This window comes from Oncorhynchus nerka, linkage group LG18, assembly GCF_034236695.1.
Source record: "Oncorhynchus nerka isolate Pitt River linkage group LG18, Oner_Uvic_2.0, whole genome shotgun sequence".
Taxonomy (NCBI): Eukaryota; Metazoa; Chordata; class Actinopteri; order Salmoniformes; family Salmonidae; genus Oncorhynchus; species Oncorhynchus nerka.
Genome location: NC_088413.1, coordinates 72,595,231 through 72,615,021, shown reverse-complemented (window position 1 = coordinate 72,615,021; position 19,791 = coordinate 72,595,231). Strand labels below are relative to the sequence as shown.

Below are 19,791 nucleotides of genomic sequence, written 5' to 3'. Positions count from 1 at the left end.
GCTAGTTTATAACACCAACACATGCTAATTTATAACACCAACACATGCTAGTTTAGAACACCAACACATGCTAGTTTATAACACCAACATATGCTAGTTTATAACACCAACACATGCTAGTTTAGAACACCAACACATGCTAGTTTAGAACACCAACACATGCTAGTTTATAACACCAACACATGCTAGTTTAGAACACCAACACATGCTAGTTTATAACACCAACACATGCTAATTTATAACACCAACACATGCTAGTTTAGAACACCAACACATGCTAGTTTATAACACCAACACATGCTAATTTATAACACCAACACATGCTAGTTTATAACACCAACACATGCTAATTTATAACACCAACACATGCTAGTTTAGAACACCAACACATGCTAGTTTAGAACACCAACATATGCTAGTTTATAACACCAACACATGCTAGTTTATAACACCAACACATGCTAATTTATAACACCAACACATGCTAGTTTAGACCACCAACACATGCTAGTTTAGAACACCATCACATGCTAGTTTACAACACCAACACATGCTAGTTTAGAACACCAACACATGCTAGTTTAGAACACCAACACATGCTAGTTTAGAACACCAACACATGCTAGTTTAGAACACCAACACATGCTAGTTTAGAACACCAACACATACTAGTTTATAACACCAACACATGCTAGTTTATAACACCAACACATGCTAATTTATAACACCAACACATGCTAGTTTAGAACACCAACACATGCTAGTTTAGAACACCAACACATGCTAGTTTAGAACACCAACACATGCTAGTTTATAACACCAACACATGCTAGTTTAGAACACCAACACATACTAGTTTATAACACCAACACATGCTAGTTTATAACACCAACACATGCTAATTTATAACACCAACACATGCTAGTTTAGAACACCAACACATGCTAGTTTAGAACACCAACACATGCTAGTTTAGAACACCAACACATGCTAGTTTAGAACACCAACACATGCTAGTTTAGAACACCAACACATGCTAGTTTAGAACACCAACACATGCTTGACTAGGCTACCTGCTGTAGGCTATACACATGAACACTCATCCCTCTGAGATGTTCTCACATAAACACTCACAGTGAGGGAGCAATGAAACAGACAGACAAGGAGAATTAGAAGAAGTCAGACAGGTGAAATCAAAGGCATTACAGCTGCATTAGGTATGACAGCAAACAATTTCATACAACGATTCCGGTTTTGCTGAGAGCCTTTTCATAAGAGCACAAAGAAAGCCATTATTGTGGTAAAAGCGCACCGCCAACACACAATATTCATTTGAACACTATACATTAATAATTCATGCAGATGCTTTCACAATGTTTTCACCTGGAGACAGTGAAGAGTGAGCTGCCTCTCTCTCTTTGGAGCAGTAGAAAAACTGAAGAAAATGCTTTGATTAATTTAGCCTTGCTTACGTTTCTAAATGTCATTAAGTGCAGTGGTGATGGCTCTGGTTTAGAAGTTGTGGAAAACCTCGCAATGCTGTGAGAGCAGAGATTTACTTAATAAACAGGGTGGGTCAAGCCCTGAATGCTGGATATGAGACCGTATACCACAGGTATGACAAAACATGTATTTTTACTTCTCTAATACATTGGTAACCAGTTTATAATAGCAATAAGGCACCTCGGGGGTTTGTGGTATATGGCCAATATACACTACATGGCTAAAAGTATGTGGACACCTGCTCGTTGAACATCTCAATCCAAAATCATAGGCATTAATATGGAGTTGGTCCCCCCTTTGCTTCCACTCTTCTGAAAAAGCATTAGTGAGGTCAGGCACTGATGTTTTTTATTTAACATTTATTTAACTAGGCAAGCCAGTTAATTAAGAACAAATTCTTATTTACAAAGACAGCCTACACCGGCCAAATCCTAACCAGGGCAATTGTGCGCTGCCCTATGGCACTCCCCATCGCGGCCGGTTGTGATACAGCCTGGGATCAAACCAGGGTCTGTAGTGTCGCCTCTAGCACTGCGATGCAGTGCCTTAGGGCTCCCGAGTGGCGCAGCGGTCTATGTTGGGTGAATAGGTCTGATTTGCAGTCGGCGTTCCAATTCATCCCAAACGTGTTCGATGGAGTTGAAGTCAGGACTCAGTGCAGGTCAGTCAAGTTCTTCCACACCGATCTCAACAAACCATTTCTGTATGGACCTCGCTTTGGCATTGTCATATTGCAACAGGAAAGGGCCTTCCCTAAACTGTTGTTACAAAGTTGGAAGTACAGAATCTTCTAGAATGTAATTGTATGCTACAGCATTAAGATTTCTCTTCACCGGAAGGGGCCTAGCCCGAACCATGAAAAACAGCCCCTGACTATTATTCCTCCTCCACCAAACTTTATAGCTAACACTATGCATTAGGGCAGGTAGTGTGCTCCTGGCATCCGCCAAACCCAGATTTATCAGTTGGACTTCCAGATGGTGAAGCGTGATTCATCACTCCAGAGAACACGTTTCCGCTGCTCCAGAGTCCAGCCGACGCTTGTGTGCGGCTGCTTGGCCATGGAAACCCATTTCATGAAGCTCCTGACGAACAGTTTTGTTCTGACGTTGCTTCCAGAGGCAGTTTGGAATTCGGTAGTGAGTGTTGCAACAGAGGACAGATGACTTTCACGTCGTACGCGCTTCAGCCCTCGGCGGTCCCGTTCTGTGAGTTTGTGTGGCCTACCACTTCACGGCAGAGCCGTTGTTGCTCCTAGACGTTTACACATCACAATATTAGCATTTACAGTTGACCGGGGCAGCTCTAGCAGGGCAGAAATATGACAAACTTACTTATCGGAAAGGTGGCATCCTATGACGTTGCCACGTTGAAAGTCAGTGAGCTCTTCAGTAAGGCCATTCTGCTGCCAATGTTTGTCTATGAAGATGGCATGGCTGTGTGCTCGATTTTATACACCTGTCAGCAATGGGTGTGGCTGAAATAGCCAAATCCACTCATTTGAAGGGGTGTGGACATACTTTGTATATACAGTGCATTCGTTAAATATTCAGACCCATTCACTTTTTCCACATTTTGTTACGTTACAACCATAGTCTTAAATGGATTGTGTCCCCCTCATCAATCTACTACACACATTTTGTTACGTTACAACCATAGTCTTTAATGGATTCTGTCCCCCCCTCATCAATCTACTACACACATTTTGTTACGTTACAACCATAGTCTTTAATGGATTCTGTCCCCCTCATCAATCTACTACACACATTTTGTTACGTTACAACCATAGTCTTAAATGAATTGTGTGTCCCCCTCATCAATCTACTACACACATTTTGTTACGTTACAACCATAGTCTTAAATGGATTCTGTCCCCCTCATCAATCTACTACACACATTTTGTTACGTTACAACCATAGTCTTAAATGGATTGTGTCCCCCTCATCAATCTACTACACACATTTTGTTACGTTACAACCATAGTCTTAAATGGATTCTGTCCCCTCATCAATCTACTACACACATTTTGTTACGTTACAACCATAGTCTTAAATGGATTGTGTCCCCCTCATCAATCTACTACACACATTTTGTTACGTTACAACCATAGTCTTTAATGGATTCTGTCCCCCCCTCATCAATCTACTACACACATTTTGTTACGTTACAACCATAGTCTTTAATGGATTCTGTCCCCCTCATCAATCTACTACACACATTTTGTTACGTTACAACCATAGTCTTTAATGGATTCTGTCCCCCTCATCAATCTACTACACACATTTTGTTACGTTACAACCATAGTCTTTAATGGATTCTGTCCCCCTCATCAATCTACTACACACATTTTGTTACGTTACAACCATAGTCTTAAATGGATTGTGTGTCCCCCTCATCAATCTACTACACACATTTTGTTACGTTACAACCATAGTCTTAAATGGATTCTGTCCCCCTCATCAATCTACTACACACATTTTGTTACGTTACAACCATAGTCTTAAATGGATTGTGTCCCCCCCTCATCAATCTACTACACACATTTTGTTACGTTACAACCATAGTCTTAAATGGATTCTGTCCCCCTCATCAATCTACTACACACATTTTGTTACGTTACAACCATAGTCTTTAATGGATTCTGTCCCCCTCATCAATCTACTACACACATTTTGTTACGTTACAACCATAGTCTTTAATGGATTCTGTCCCCCTCATCAATCTACTACACACATTTTGTTACGTTACAACCATAGTCTTTAATGGATTCTGTCCCCCCCTCATCAATCTACTACACACATTTTGTTACGTTACAACCATAGTCTTTAATGGATTCTGTCCCCCTCATCAATCTACTACACACATGCCCCATAATGACAAAGCAAAAACAGTTTTAGACATTTTTGGAAATGTAAAAAAATAAAAAAATAAATGGAAATATCACATTTACATAAGTATTCACACCCTTTACTCAGTATTTTATTTTTTTAATTGGAATACTAATACTACTAATAATGACTAAATAAGACAAATGACAAGAGATACCAACAAATACACAAAACAATACAAACAGTACATTACAGAGAGACAGTAGCTACAACAATCTACATTGATCTACAAGCTCACAGCCACCAACCTCAATGGATGTGTTTCCATTTAGTACTGGAAGGATTGCCATATTTTCACAAAATAGTTCAATTTATTTCTTAAAGCGTAGGTAATCTTCTCCATAGGAATACACTTATTCATTTCAGAGAGTCAGTTTGTAAAAGAGGGGAATCTGATTTCCATGTCAATGCAACACATTTCTTGCAGTGGCAAGGGCGATTTCTGTCAATTTGATGTTGAAGTTATTCCTCAAATTCACATTTGTGAAGTTACCCAGAAGGCATATTTCAGGGTCAAGAGGGAAAGGGACCTCCATAATAAAGGCCAGGGTGTCACATACATCATGCCAGGTAGAAGGCAAAAAAGTGCCTTCTGTCGTTCCATATCTGAAACACATTGCTAATATTTCAGGGTTTATCTATGTATCCTCTGAGGTGTCAGAAGTTATAATGTAGTCTGTATCTAGAGTAGTCTGTATCTAGAGCTGATGGTTGCTGACACACTATCTTGGCATAAGTCTGACCACAGCCCCTCTTCAATTGTAGTATTCCAATCGGATTCCCATCGCTCTACCTCATGAAGCTGGTTGAGAGAATGCCAAGAGTGTGCAAAGCAGTCATCAGGGCAAAATGTGTCTATTAGAAGAATCTGAAATATTAAATATTATTAGATTTGTTTGGTTACAACATGATTCCATATGTGTTATTTCATAGTTTTGATGTCTTCGCTATTATTCTACAATGTAGAAAATAGTAAAAAATTAAGAAAAACCCTTGAGGTGTTCTGAAACTTTGGACTGGTAATGTAAATCTATATGAGACATGGTTATCATGGAGTAGTTGTTCAATACTTGATAGGTTTGGTAAAGTCATATCTCCAAGAGTGCTTCTGAGAAAGTTTAACAGTAAATAACAAAATAAATGATTATTGGATAACTGTTATTTCTCTTTCAGTTGCTCAAATGACATAAGTAGCCCATCTACTCTATACAACAGTGTTCTAAATGACATAAGTAGCCCATCTACTCTATACAACAGTGTTCTAAATGACATAAGTAGCCCATCTACTGTATACAACAGTGTTCTAAATGACATAAGTAGCCCATCTACTGTATACAGCAGTGTTCTATATGACATAAGTAACCCATCTACTGTATACAGCAGTGTTCTGAATGACATAAGTAGCCCATCTACTGTATACAACAGTGTTCTAAATGACATAAGTAGCCCATCTACTGTATACAGCAGTGTTCTATATGACATAAGTAACCCATCTACTGTATACAGCAGTGTTCTGAATGACATAAGTAGCCCATCTACTGTATACAACAGTGTTCTAAATGACATAAGTAGCCCATCTACTCTATACAACAGTGTTCTAAATGACATAAGTAGCCAATCTACTCTATACAACAGTGTTCTAAATGACATAAGTAGCCCATCTACTGTATACAACAGTGTTCTAAATGACATAAGTAGCCCATCTACTGTATACAGCAGTGTTCTATATGACATAAGTAACCCATCTACTGTATACAGCAGTGTTCTAAATGACATAAGTAGCCCATCTACTCTATACAACAGTGTTCTAAATGACATAAGTAGCCCATCTACTGTATACAACAGTGTTCTAAATGACATAAGTAGCCCATCTACTGTATACAACAGTGTTCTAAATGACATAAGTAGCCCATCTACTCTATACAACAGTGTTCTAAATGACATAAGTAGCCCATCTACTGTATACAACAGTGTTCTAAATGACATAAGTAGCCCATCTACTGTATACAACAGTGTTCTAAATCACATAAGTAGCCCATCTACTGTATACAACAGTGTTCTAAATCACATAAGTAGCCCATCTACTGTATACAACAGTGTTCTAAAGGACATAAGTACTCCATCTACTGTATACAACAGTGTTCTAAATCACATAAGTAGCCCATCTACTGTATACAACAGTGTTCTAAATGACATAAGTAGCCCATCTACTGTATACAACAGTGTTCTAAATGACATAAGTAGCCCATCTACTGTATACAACAGTGTTCTAAATCACATAAGTAGCCCATCTACTGTATACAACAGTGTTCTAAATCACATAAGTAGCCCATCTACTGTATACAACAGTGTTCTAAATCACATAAGTAGCCCATCTACTGTATACAACAGTGTTCTAAATCACATAAGTAGGCCATCTACTGTACACAACAGTGTTCTAAATGACATAAGTAGCCCATCTACTGTATACAACAGTGTTCTAAATGACATAAGTAGCCCATCTACTGTATACAGCAGTGTTCTAAATGACATAAGTAGCCCATCTACTGTATACAACAGTGTTCTAAAGGACATAAGTAGCCCATCTACTGTATACAACAGTGTTCTAAATCACATAAGTAGCCCATCTACTGTATACAACAGTGTTCTAAATGACATAAGTAGCCCATCTACTGTATACAACAGTGTTCTAAAGGACATAAGTAGCCCATCTACTGTATACAACAGTGTTCTAAATCACATAAGTAGCCCATCTACTGTATACAACAGTGTTCTAAATGACATAAGTAGCCCATCTACTGTATACAACAGTGTTCTAAATGACATAAGTAGCCCATCTACTGTATACAACAGTGTTCTAAATCACATAAGTAGCCCATCTACTGTATACAACAGTGTTCTAAATCACATAAGTAGCCCATCTACTGTATACAACAGTGTTCTAAATCACATAAGTAGCCCATCTACTGTATACAACAGTGTTCTAAATGACATAAGTAGCCCATCTACTGTATACAACAGTGTTCTAAATGACATAAGTAGCCCATCTACTGTATACAACAGTGTTCTAAATGACATAAGTAGCCCATCTACTGTATACAACAGTGTTCTAAATCACATAAGTAGCCCATCTACTGTATACAACAGTGTTCTAAATCACATAAGTATCCCATCTACTGTATACAACCATGTTCTGAATGACATAAGTAGCCCATCTACTGTATACAACAGTGTTCTAAATCACATAAGTAGCCCATCTACTGTACACAACAGTGTTCTAAATGACATAAGTAGCCCATCTACTGTATACAACAGTGTTCTAAATCACATAAGTAGCCCATCTACTGTATACAGCAGTGTTCTAAATGACATAAGTAGCCCATCTACTGTATACAACAGTGTTCTAAATCACATAAGTATCCCCATCTACTGTATACAACAGTGTTCTAAATCACATAAGTAGCCCATCTACTGTATACAACAGTGTTCTAAAGGACATAAGTAGCCCATCTACTGTATACAACAGTGTTCTAAATCACATAAGTAGCCCATCTACTGTATACAACAGTGTTCTAAATGACATAAGTAGCCCATCTACTGTATACAACAGTGTTCTAAATCACATAAGTAGCCCATCTACTGTATACAACAGTGTTCTAAATGACATAAGTAGCCCATCTACTGTATACAACAGTGTTCTAAATGACATAAGTAGCCCATCTACTGTATACAACAGTGTTCTAAATCACATAAGTAGCCCATCTACTGTATACAACAGTGTTCTAAATCACATAAGTAGCCCATCTACTGTATACAACAGTGTTCTAAAGGACATAAGTAGCCCATCTACTGTATACAACAGTGTTCTAAATGACATAAGTAGCCCATCTACTGTATACAACAGTGTTCTAAATGACATAAGTAGCCCATCTACTGTATACAACAGTGTTCTAAATCACATAAGTAGCCCATCTACTGTATACAACAGTGTTCTAAATGACATAAGTAGCCCATCTACTGTATACAACAGTGTTCTAAAGGACATAAGTAGCCCATCTACTGTATACAACAGTGTTCTAAATGACATAAGTAGCCCATCTACTGTATACAACAGTGTTCTAAATGACATAAGTAGCCCATCTACTGTATACAACAGTGTTCTAAATGACATAAGTAGCCCATCTACTGTATACAACAGTGTTCTAAATGACATAAGTAGCCCATCTACTGTATACAACAGTGTTCTAAATCACATAAGTAGCCCATCTACTGTATACAACAGTGTTCTAAATCACATAAGTAGCCCATCTACTGTATACAACAGTGTTCTAAATGACATAAGTAGCCCATCTACTGTATACAACAGTGTTCTAAAGGACATAAGTAGCCCATCTACTGTATACAACAGTGTTCTAAATGACATAAGTAGCCCATCTACTGTATACAACAGTGTTCTAAATGACATAAGTAGCCCATCTACTGTATACAACAGTGTTCTAAATGACATAAGTAGCCCATCTACTGTATACAACAGTGTTTAAAGGACATAAGTAGCCCATCTCCTGTATACAACAGTGTTCTAAATGCGTCATTCCCTTCTCATGCCAATGTTGAACATTTTTGCTATCCAAGATCATGTATGAATTTCATACCAAGATCTTGGTAAATTGATGAAACAGTGATTGCTCATTTTTGTTGATATAGTCTTGGGGTTCCACTTGTAGATAATATTATTCCCAACCTCTTCATTAGGAACAAACCTTTCCATCTGAGTCCAAGATGAGGCTGGTTCATTTTCAAATAAGAATTCAATGAAATCTAATTTGTGCTGCCCAGTAATACATCTTGAAATGTGGTAGGTGGAGACCTCCTAGACTATAATCCCATGTTAATTTGTCCAGGCTCACCCTTGGAAGTTCATTGCAGAGGATCTTGTTTTTTTAATGTATAACTGTTAGCCGTGGATATAGCCGTGGAAAAGGAGTCCGGTAGGCTCTGCGTCTTAGCAGCTACATTTAGGACATCCATCAAGAGAGGAATAAGCAAATCCTTAAACTCTGGGGGAAAGCCATTGACTCCTGTTGATTTGGCAGATTGTAGAGAGGAAATTGCCTTTTGGATTTCGTTTTTTGTAAAAGGGCTGTAACGGCCGTTGTTGGTGGAAGAAGGTGAGGACCAAGGTGCAGCGTGGTATGTGTCCATATTTATTAAAATGAATACGGAAATAACAAAAATACCAACGAGAAACGACCGAAAACAGTTCTGGCACACAACAGAAAACAATCACCCACCAAACACAATAGAAAACAACGATTGACAGCTGCCTCTGATTGAGAACCATACCAGGCCAAACACAGAAATAGCAAATCATAGAAAAACTAACATAGACAACCCACCCAACTCACACCCTGACCATACTAAAACAAAGACATAACAAAAGAACTAAGGTCAGAACGTGACAAGGGCGATCAGTTCGTTTTGGTCTTCCTGTGTGAGGTGCGGTAGTTCAATAGTAGATAGAAATGTGTCTATCATTGCTGGTTCCGTTCCATCAGAAGTGTAGAACTTAGAAAAGTATTGTTTAAATGAATTACACTTGATCCTTCTGTGTTTCAATAGTTGATGATTCTCGAATTCTCCTAATATTTTATCTGCCAGGCCAAGACTTTGTATGTTTTCCTCGCCAAATTCATAATATCTTTGCCTAGTTCTAAGAATAGCCTTTTCAGTTTTGTAAGTACTTAAGGCATTATTACTCACTATTTTTGTAAAGGGGTGTCAAGTTCTCCCTAGGAGAGGTGGGTGTGGAGTCAGGCGCAGGAGAGAGCGAATTGCAAGAAAGGGTGTTTTATTTACAAGTCCAAAGAACAGAAACAGGACCACAACAGTAGCCACAAAACAACAGGAACGTAGTCCCGGAAAAACACCTGTTCAATGGAACAAACCAAAACGCAACCCAAACAATTGACAGCTACATGAACAATCCAGCACAAAACCAAGTGGGTAGGGAGAGATTAAATACCCCACTAATAACCTAAACTAGACACAGGTGAACAACAAGACAGACAAAACCAAGCGAAAAAGAAAAGGGATCGTTGGCAGCTAGTAGACCGCCGACGACGACCGCCGAGTGCCCTCTGAACAGGGAGAGGAGCCACCTTCGGTGGAAGTCGTGACAAGGGGCCACTTTGGGTTAAGACAATCATTCAGAGGGCCTCACAGATCTTTAATTTGTTATACTTTTTCTTCCAATATGATCAATTATCAATTGAGAGCAAATTCAGAGCAATAGAGCACATGCAATTGATTTGATGAACAGCACATCACAAATATATACATACACACATCACATAGGCTACATCACATGTATAAGACCCATATTAAGGGTTACCTCAGTAGTTGGATGAGTGAAAATGTCCCTTCTGCTCCTTGACTGAATTCATTCTAAATGTATAGTCTGTTGTTGCTATCCTTGTGAGGCAATCCAGGTGTGCATTGGTCAGTCTGTTTCTCTGTTTTTGTATCACAATGTTCATTGTTGAGTCCTTTCTCCCTGCCTCGTATGTTTGGGGCGCTGTCAATGCACACAGATCCCAGATTTGACCAGGTAATATTATTATCAGCAAAAAATGCAACAAGGGCTTTCATCTTCTCCTCGTGTTGGTCCCTGAAGGGGCAGTAAACAGAAATGTTCCTCTCTGAACAAATCGTTTTGAGGGAAGAGGACCCCAACACATAATTGGGCAATGTCACTTACATCCGTGCTTTCATCAAGCGCAGTACTATGTCAGTAATCAGATGCTTACCGATGTCCTCACCAATGTCACTTACATCCGTGCTTTCATCAAGCGCAGTACTATGTCAGTAATCAGATGCTTACCGATGTCCTCACCAATGTCTTCTATGTGTCTTGTTATGGTCGAGTCTGAGAGTTACAGTCCCTTACATTTGCTTTAAAATAGCTTACTTGTTTGTGAAATCAGCATGCAATATTTCGGCTGAGACCAAAACATCATTTGACAATCCCCGCATCTGTGAAGGCCTTCTTGTTTCTCGTGAGTATCCAAGCAATCTCGTATGTTGCCTCTGTCGTTTTCTCTGCAACAGTGCTAGATCTGTCCATCATTTGTTGTTGTCTTTTGAGTTGCGCTATTTTGTTATTTCTGAGGTTGCTCGGTGGCAGATATGTTTTGTCAAAGTGGGCATGGTGTGACTGGAAATGTCGCTCTAAATCTCCTTGCTTAAAACAAATGGCTGCCTTCTGGCAAATAAGACCAAGTGAGCTAGTCACATTATGCAGTACAAAAAAATATTTGTCTGTCCATTTCTCTGGGAACTTTGCGTGTTCTGTTTGAATCGACCGTATCCTTCTTTTAGCCACGTTAGTTACGTTAGCCACGTTAGCCAAGTTAGCTACATTAGCCACGTTAGCTACGTTAGCTAGCTGCATTTCCCCGCTGCCATCTTCCTGATTTTCCTGGTTCTCTGGTGGTTGTTCGTTCATAGCTGTCACGTTGTTCTCCAGCTCTTCCCCCTCATTTTCATTGTCAATAGATTTATGTTTCTTTTTTAAAAATAAATCAATCCATGTCTACCAGACTGAACAATTAGCTAGTAGCTAAGTGTAGCTAAGTGTCGGTTGCTGTAGCTGAGCAGTTGCGTTCTATTTCGGCCTTTCTGTTCAACAGCTGCGCTATACTGCCATCTATCTGCCATCCAGGGAACAATAGATATATTCAATTAAGTGATTCAGGCCTGCATTAAAGACATTGAATTGAAATTGTATCATTGTTATGTATTATGAATGGAAAATAGGAAAATCATTAGGGTGACCACGCAATGAGTACCACTGACTTAAGGTATTATATTTTAGTTTTTTATTCACTAACGAGCGGTATGTTTCTTGTTGTTATTTTTGTAGCAATAGGACTTAATTCTCTAATTCATTCAATTCAGCAGTGCATTTCGTTTTGAGACCTTTGGTATAGGAAATGATTTGACCCCTAGAAAAGGCCTTTAATGTATCCCAGATTACAAACTATTGCGAGAGGACAGACAGTTGGTTTCACAGAAAAACGTAATTTGGTCTCTGATAAAGTGACACAACTCTGCTTCTGTTTCAAAAGAGTTTAGGCGCCATCTATAGGTCCCTTGAACTCCATCCAGCATCCACACAGAAAGTGTGAGGGAGAATTATCTGAGATAGTTCTGGATAAATACTCAGTTTCCACAACTCTATGGGTTACCTGTGCTGATAGGGGGGAAACATCACTCCAGATATGAGAGCTATGCAGAATGAGTAGAATGAGTCATCCCTATCTTGAGGGTGGAGTTGTCTCCATGCGTCTTTTCAATTTAAGTCTTTCATAAATGATAGAGTGCATTTGGGTGACTCAGTCAATGAGGATGCTTTAGCTGAGGATCTATCCAGAATCGGATCCAGACAAAAATTGAAGTCACCTCCAACTAAGAGTGTTCCCTGAAATTCCGCTACCTTGAGGAATATATCTTGAAGAAAGTATTCAGACCCCTTGACCTTTTCCGCATTCTGTTATGTTACAGCCTTATTCTAAAATTGATTAAATTATTGTGGTTTTTGTCATCAATCTACACACAATACCCTATGATGACAAAGCAAATACTTTTTATTTTGTTTTGCAAATGTATTAAAATATAAAAAACTGAAATATCACATTTACATAAGTATTCAGACTTTTTACTCAGTACTTTGTTGAAGCACCTTTGACAGCGATTATAGCCTAGAGTCTCCTTGGGTGTGATCAATGGAAAAAGGATGCACCTGTGCTCAATTTTGAGTCTCATAGCAAAGGGTCTGAATATTTGTGTAAATAAGGTATTTCTGTTTTTTATTTATAATACATTTGCAAAAATGTCTAAAAAAACTATTTTCGCTTTGTCATTACGGGGTATTTTGTGTAGATTGATGAGGACATTTTATATTTATTTAATCCATTTTAGAATAAGGCTGTAACATAACAAAATGTGGAATAAGTGAAAGGGGCCTGATCACAGCCCACGGCTGGTATATTAGCCATATACCACAACCTCTCAGGCCTTATTGCTTAAATAAACCATTGTGGTTATTAGTAGAAGGAGTAATCTTACTGCTGGGCCCACGGGATGTGTTGAACAATACAGACCCAGATGGAGAAAGACAGGCTGAGACGTCTGTCTGGACCGTTGTCCTCACGGCTATATCCAACATTAACCTTGACCTATTGCGACATCCTGGGTCCATTGGACAAGTTTGATTGTGTGTTTCACATATGACACAGACACAGATCACATGCAGTATCATGGAGATCATTGACACCATCATCAAACTGTGAGTACAAGAGCCTGCTGAAGGTTTAGGCTGAGTGTAAAGGCATACAATATTAGAGGGATACCATACAATATGCATCTAATGATGAACATGATGAATTGCATACAGTATTGTACAGTACAGGGGTAATTCAAGCTATTCACCTTCAATGTATACTGTAGCATCCACATTCTGTACCGTCTCAACAGACTGCTGTTGTAGTGAATGCTTTGTGGTAACCTACCCTCCATGTGATTTGGTTTCCCTTGGTGTTATGCTCCAGAGCGATGGGGAAGTCTCCTCGCTCGTAGAACTTGCAAAACGCAGAATACGCCTCTCCCGGAACGCCTCTCCCGACAGCCGGCGGTCCCAACCTAGAGAGACAGAGAGAGAGAGAGAGAGAGAGAGAGAGAGAGTCCCTATGGTCCCTCACCATCTGTGGGGCTCGACGACATGACTGGCAGATGTACAACTGTCATTAATCCTCAGATTACCACCCATTGAGCAACAACATCTCATTGCTGGACTATAGTGTGATGGAGCGTAACATGACTACAGTGGCAGACAGTGACAAGACCGTGTTTCCAGTGAGATACTACTGTAGGGCAGTGCATCAAACGTGGCTGAAAACCTGGGAGAGACTTTCTTATTCTTAGAGATAGACATGATGAGTGGCTAACTAGTGCTTGGCCCTGAAGTAAGTTACAACTTAGTTTAGACTATTAAAAGGCACACTAGGGTGTCCCAGGGGATCCAGAGCATTTAATGCACCATGGGATTGCAGAGGCATGAAATGAATCTGTTTGGTGGCATTTATTTACTTTTAAGCGAGGGAATGCTTAAATGAATAACATTATGCTAAATTAATAGGCACCATTTGGCATACCTGCAGGAGGGTGTAACCAAACAAAACAACTATGACTGACCATGCATTGAAAAGCACAAGAAAAATAATCATCTGCATGAAGGCTATTTTGCAGAGTACTTTTTTCCTTATCCATCTGAAACTAAATTATATTCTGGGCCAAATGTTGCATGAATGAGTGTCCTTGCAATGTTTTAATGCTCATTCTTCCAAATATAATAAACTATAGTCCTATACTGTACCTCATTTGACACTGTATTGTGGTATTGATAGGCCTAAATCACTAAAACATTGTTTTGCTTTGTATATAACTAAAAACTTCTGAGTCCGAGATGCATTCACCACAGAACGGTTTGAAGCTTTTCCAAATTACAAAGCAAATGCAAAACGTTCAGTGTTCCTCCCTCCACAGACGTTCCCTCAGTCACAGAGAAAAATAGAAGCCTTACAGATAAGTGACGCTCCTGCAGCCTGGAGCAACACAAGCCTTCAAACCCAGGTAGCACTGTTCTGCCGGCAGCTAAAAATAGCCCTGGAGAAAATGAACTCCAGACTGCAAGGACTGGGCCGGGTGGAATTTATGGTCGGAAGTGATGACACTGCAGTCGATTCCGCCTCACGCAGCGCACCGTACCCTTCAGCGAACTCCCCTCTCCTTCAACTGTCATCAGCAACCAACCCCTATTCCCCCTACTTCCAGACCCAAAATAATCTATTTTTTTTCCAGTCCAGTCCCCGACTTCCGGGAGCCTGCTGGGATTCATGGCGATCCTGTCTAACCGCCCCATCATGAGAGATCATAAGGATTATGACCTGCCGACTTCCGGGAGCCTGCTGGGATTCATGGCGATCCTGTCTAACCGCCCCATCATGAGAGATCATAAGGATTATGACCTGCCGACTTCCGGGAGCCTGCTGGGATTCATGGCGATCCTGTCTAACCGCCCCATCATGAGAGATCATATGGATTATGACCTGCCGACTTGGGAGCCTGCTGGGATTCATGGCGATCCTGTCTAACCGCCCCATCATGAGAGATCATAAGGATTATGACCTGCCGACTTCGGGAGCCTGCTGGGAGATCCTGCTGGGATTCATGGATTATGATCCTGCCTCTAACCGCCCCATCATGAGAGATCATAAGGATTATGACCTGCCGACTTCCGGGAGCCTGCTGGGATTCATGGCGATCCTGTCTAACCGCCCCATCATGAGAGATCATAAGGATTATGACCTGCCGACTTCCGGGAGCCTGCTGGGATTCATGGCGATCCTGTCTAACCTCCCCATCATGAGAGATCATAAGGATTATGACCTGCCGACTTCCGGGAGCCTGCTGGGATTCATGGCGATCCTGTCTAACCGCCCCATCATGAGAGATCATAAGGATTATGACCTGCCGACTTCCGGGAGCCTGCTGAGATTCATGGCGATTCTGTCTAACCGCTCCATCATGAGAGATCATAAGGATTATGACCTGCCGACTGGGATTCATGGCGATCCTGTCTAACCGCCCCATGACCTGAGCCTGGATTCGGGAGCCTGCTGGGATTCATGGCGATCCTGTCTACCCGCCCCATCATGAGAGATCATAAGCCATGCTCTAGGAAGTGTGAGCACTGGTGACACACTCTTTTCACGCCATTTCCCCGGTGTGCGGTGTTATACATCAAGGACTGTCCAATGCGAGTCCAGATGCGCGTTCATGTTCAACTGAGAACCCTCTGCCTGGGACCTCATTCATAAATTATAACACCGGTGTGCGGTGTTATACATCAAGGACTGTCCAATGCGAGTCCAGATGCGCGTTCATGTTCAACTGAGAACCCTCTGCCTGGAACCTCATTCATAAATTATAACACCGGTGTGCGGTGTTATACATCAAGGACTGTCCAATGCGAGTCCAGATGCGCGTTCATGTTCAACTGAGAACCCTCTGCCTGGGACCTCATTCATAAATTAAACTATGGCGGGTTTATACTTTACAGTTTACAATTGCAGTTTCATATTTGTACGTCATTTTGATTTATTTGAACTAACGATAGCTAGCTACCGAGTGGCTGGATCCGTTTTCCCAAAAGTGAACAATGTGTAACGTCAATGTGTAACGTTTTACTTGCTAGCCAACCATCAACGCCAATGCCGCTATCAAGCCTATCTACAGTTTACCTGAATAAAATATATGACACTGATCATGACTAAATTTAATCTCATTTCACTGCGATTGGTTCGTCAAAATGAAATGCCTGGGATGATGAATAATTTGTGTTGCTGTACTTGGTTTTATTTGTTGGAGGGCCCACAAGGCCAACTTGACCATATTATACTGGAGGCAGACTTACACACCCAGTATCATTACTTTGCGCGAATGTTAAAAGTTGAGCGATATCAATGTGAAATTCAGAATACAGAATCATTTGTTTAGCTTCTTTCTATTCTGTGGCAGCATGAAATAGCAAACGATGTCAATTCAGCGATGACATTAGTTTACTTCATCTTTGTGACTCCCTGATGAAACAGTAACATCCATTACTGTAGTTAGGTTTAGGTGTGAAAAGAGTATGTCCCCGCAGCACTGTGGCCCAGTGCAAATTTCCTGTCCAGGATGGGAGGTGGGAGGTGACTGAAATGTCCTGGGAACACCTGCTAATTCAGTTTTTTAAGCAGTATTTTTTTCCCTTTAGATCTTCTTTAATAGTATGTGTCTTGAATGTCTCCCTAATCTTCTTCTTCTCACTCTCCTCCCCCTGTGCATCTCACTCCAACCACTCTGGTGTGAGAGGCCAAATAGGTGGTTGAAATGCTAATAACTCCATGCTGGGCAGTGCAGTGCTCTGCAATATGAACCTGACCTCCTCCCCTGCTGAAAAATCTAAGTGAAATAGAGACAAATGCACACACACACACATACACACACACACAACACACACACACACACACACACACACACATGCACATACACATTCTGTACACACACACACACATACTGTAAACACACACCCACACACACTGTACACACACACACACACACACTGTACACACTGTACACACTGTACACACTGGACACACACACACACACACACACACACACACATACTGTACACACACACACACACACACACACACACACACACACACACACACACACACACACACACACACACACACATACTGTAAACACACACCCACACACACACACACACACACACTGTACACATACATACTGCACACACACATACTGTACACACACACACACACACACACACACACACACAAATGACTGGGAAGATTTGAATTTATCGGACAATTGATTATGCAAAACATGGTTGGCATATTTAAAGAACTGGTTTAGATTAATAAATAGGCCTAAAAAAATAACAATAATATACAGTTGGGCAAAAAAGTATTTAGTCAGCCACCAATTGTGCAAGTTCTCCCACTTAAAAAGATGAGAGAGGCCTGTAATTTTCATCATAGGTACACTTCAACTATGACAGACAAAATGAGAAAAAAAATCCAGAAAATCACATTGTAGGATTTTTTATGAATTTATTTGCAAATTATAGTGGAAAATTAATAATAATAATAAAACAAATTATTTAAAATATGAAATTAATAAATAAAAGTTCCAGAATTGCTTTCTACTAGAAAGCGATTTGCACAGTAACCTGCATTTGGTAGCATCAACATTCTTCTCATCTTCTGTCCTCTACAATATTAAACCTTGTCGATGCGGAGGACATTCCCTTGTAGGAGTTTCATTTTAGACATACTCTCTAACTTGAGTTTTTACTTCAATGAAAAAGGTCTCCATATTCAGAATCAACAGTAGCCTAGTTCAAGACTCCTCCCTCTCTCTCCTCAGCAGCAGGCCCATGCTGGCAAGGAGTGAGAGACTGTTGCTGAAGAGTGAAATCGGAGTGTACAATATGCAGGCGCGGACAATTTGGCCGGCTACGATTGTATTTATCGGCTTTTATTTTATCGTGCCAAAAGCCGGCAATTACCGGCTAACGGAAACCCATACAGACACGCACACATGAACAAACACAGGCATACACACAATATCCTGCCCTCAGTGGCGGTCATAAACCGAGCCTCTGAGGCAGAGTGTTTAACTCGAGATAGCATGGTGGTAACATTATTAAACAGGAAGTGTCAGGTTCTCTGTCACTGGTGCATCTGGGAGTAATAACAAGGCCCTGGCGGTCATATTGGTTCTAGGCTGTCATTTCTCTCCAGCCCATTACTTATCATTTTGGATGCCATCCTTTTTTTCTCTAATGCCTGTGTCCACTCCTTTCTTTTCCTGTGAACAGCAACCTGCAACCCCCACTAAGCTTCCCCCTTGGAAGTCACATGGTTGAGTCCCCTGCGGAGGTGATTGGCCCGGCCAGCAGAGGACGAGACCTGTGCTACTGTCATTTATAAGCTGTCATCCGGTGGAACAAAGATGCTCTAACCTTATTAGTATGATTCATCCAGGTGTTGCTGAATAGGGAAAGGTAAATAGAGGGGGAGAGAGAGAGATGAGAGGAGAGAGAGATGGGGGAAAGAGAGAGAGATGGGAGAGAGAGATGGGGGAGAGAGAGAGAGGTGGGGAGAGAGAGAGGTGGGGGGAGAGAGATGGAGGAGAGAGAGATGGGGGAGAGAGAGATGGAAGAGCGAGAGAGAGATGGAAGAGAGAGAGAGGTGGGGGGAGAGAGAGAGGTGGGGGGAGAGAGATGGAGGAGAAGGAGAGATGGGGGAGAGAGTGAGAGGGATGGTGATCTATCAACTTGCCTGGCCCTCCAGCTCTCCATCCCCGGCGTCCCCAAAACACCTCTGTAACCAACTGATGGATGTTTGGCAAGGGGCCGTCAATAAACTCAAGTAAAGCCCACACTAATTTCTTTGTTTATAACTCTCCTGCTTCATTCATTTCCCTTCTCTTTCTCACTTTAGGGGTTATTTTGCATCACCTGTTTACTGAGGAGGCGAGGGGAGCTGCTGGACAAGGAAGGCACCACTCACTTTCCTTCTTGCTTTCCCTCTTTCCCTCGCTCTGTACTTCTTTCCTTTTTCGGTTGAGGGGTTATTTGAAATCTACCGCGATGCAAAGAACGTCCTTTTCCTTCCCCAGGCTCGACTGAGTAAGGAGGGTGGGTGAGTCACAGAGGCAGGAGGATGGAGAGAGACAGACGAAGCCTCTTCTGATAAGGTCAGGCTGC

General features: G+C 40.9%; 1 pseudogene; it reads right to left on the bottom strand.

Annotated features, from left to right (window-relative positions):
- Positions 1–14,217, bottom strand: part of LOC135561642 (parkin coregulated gene protein-like) — a 325,154-nt pseudogene extending 310,937 nt beyond the window's left edge.
- Between the last annotated feature and the right edge of the window lie 5,574 nt (positions 14,218–19,791).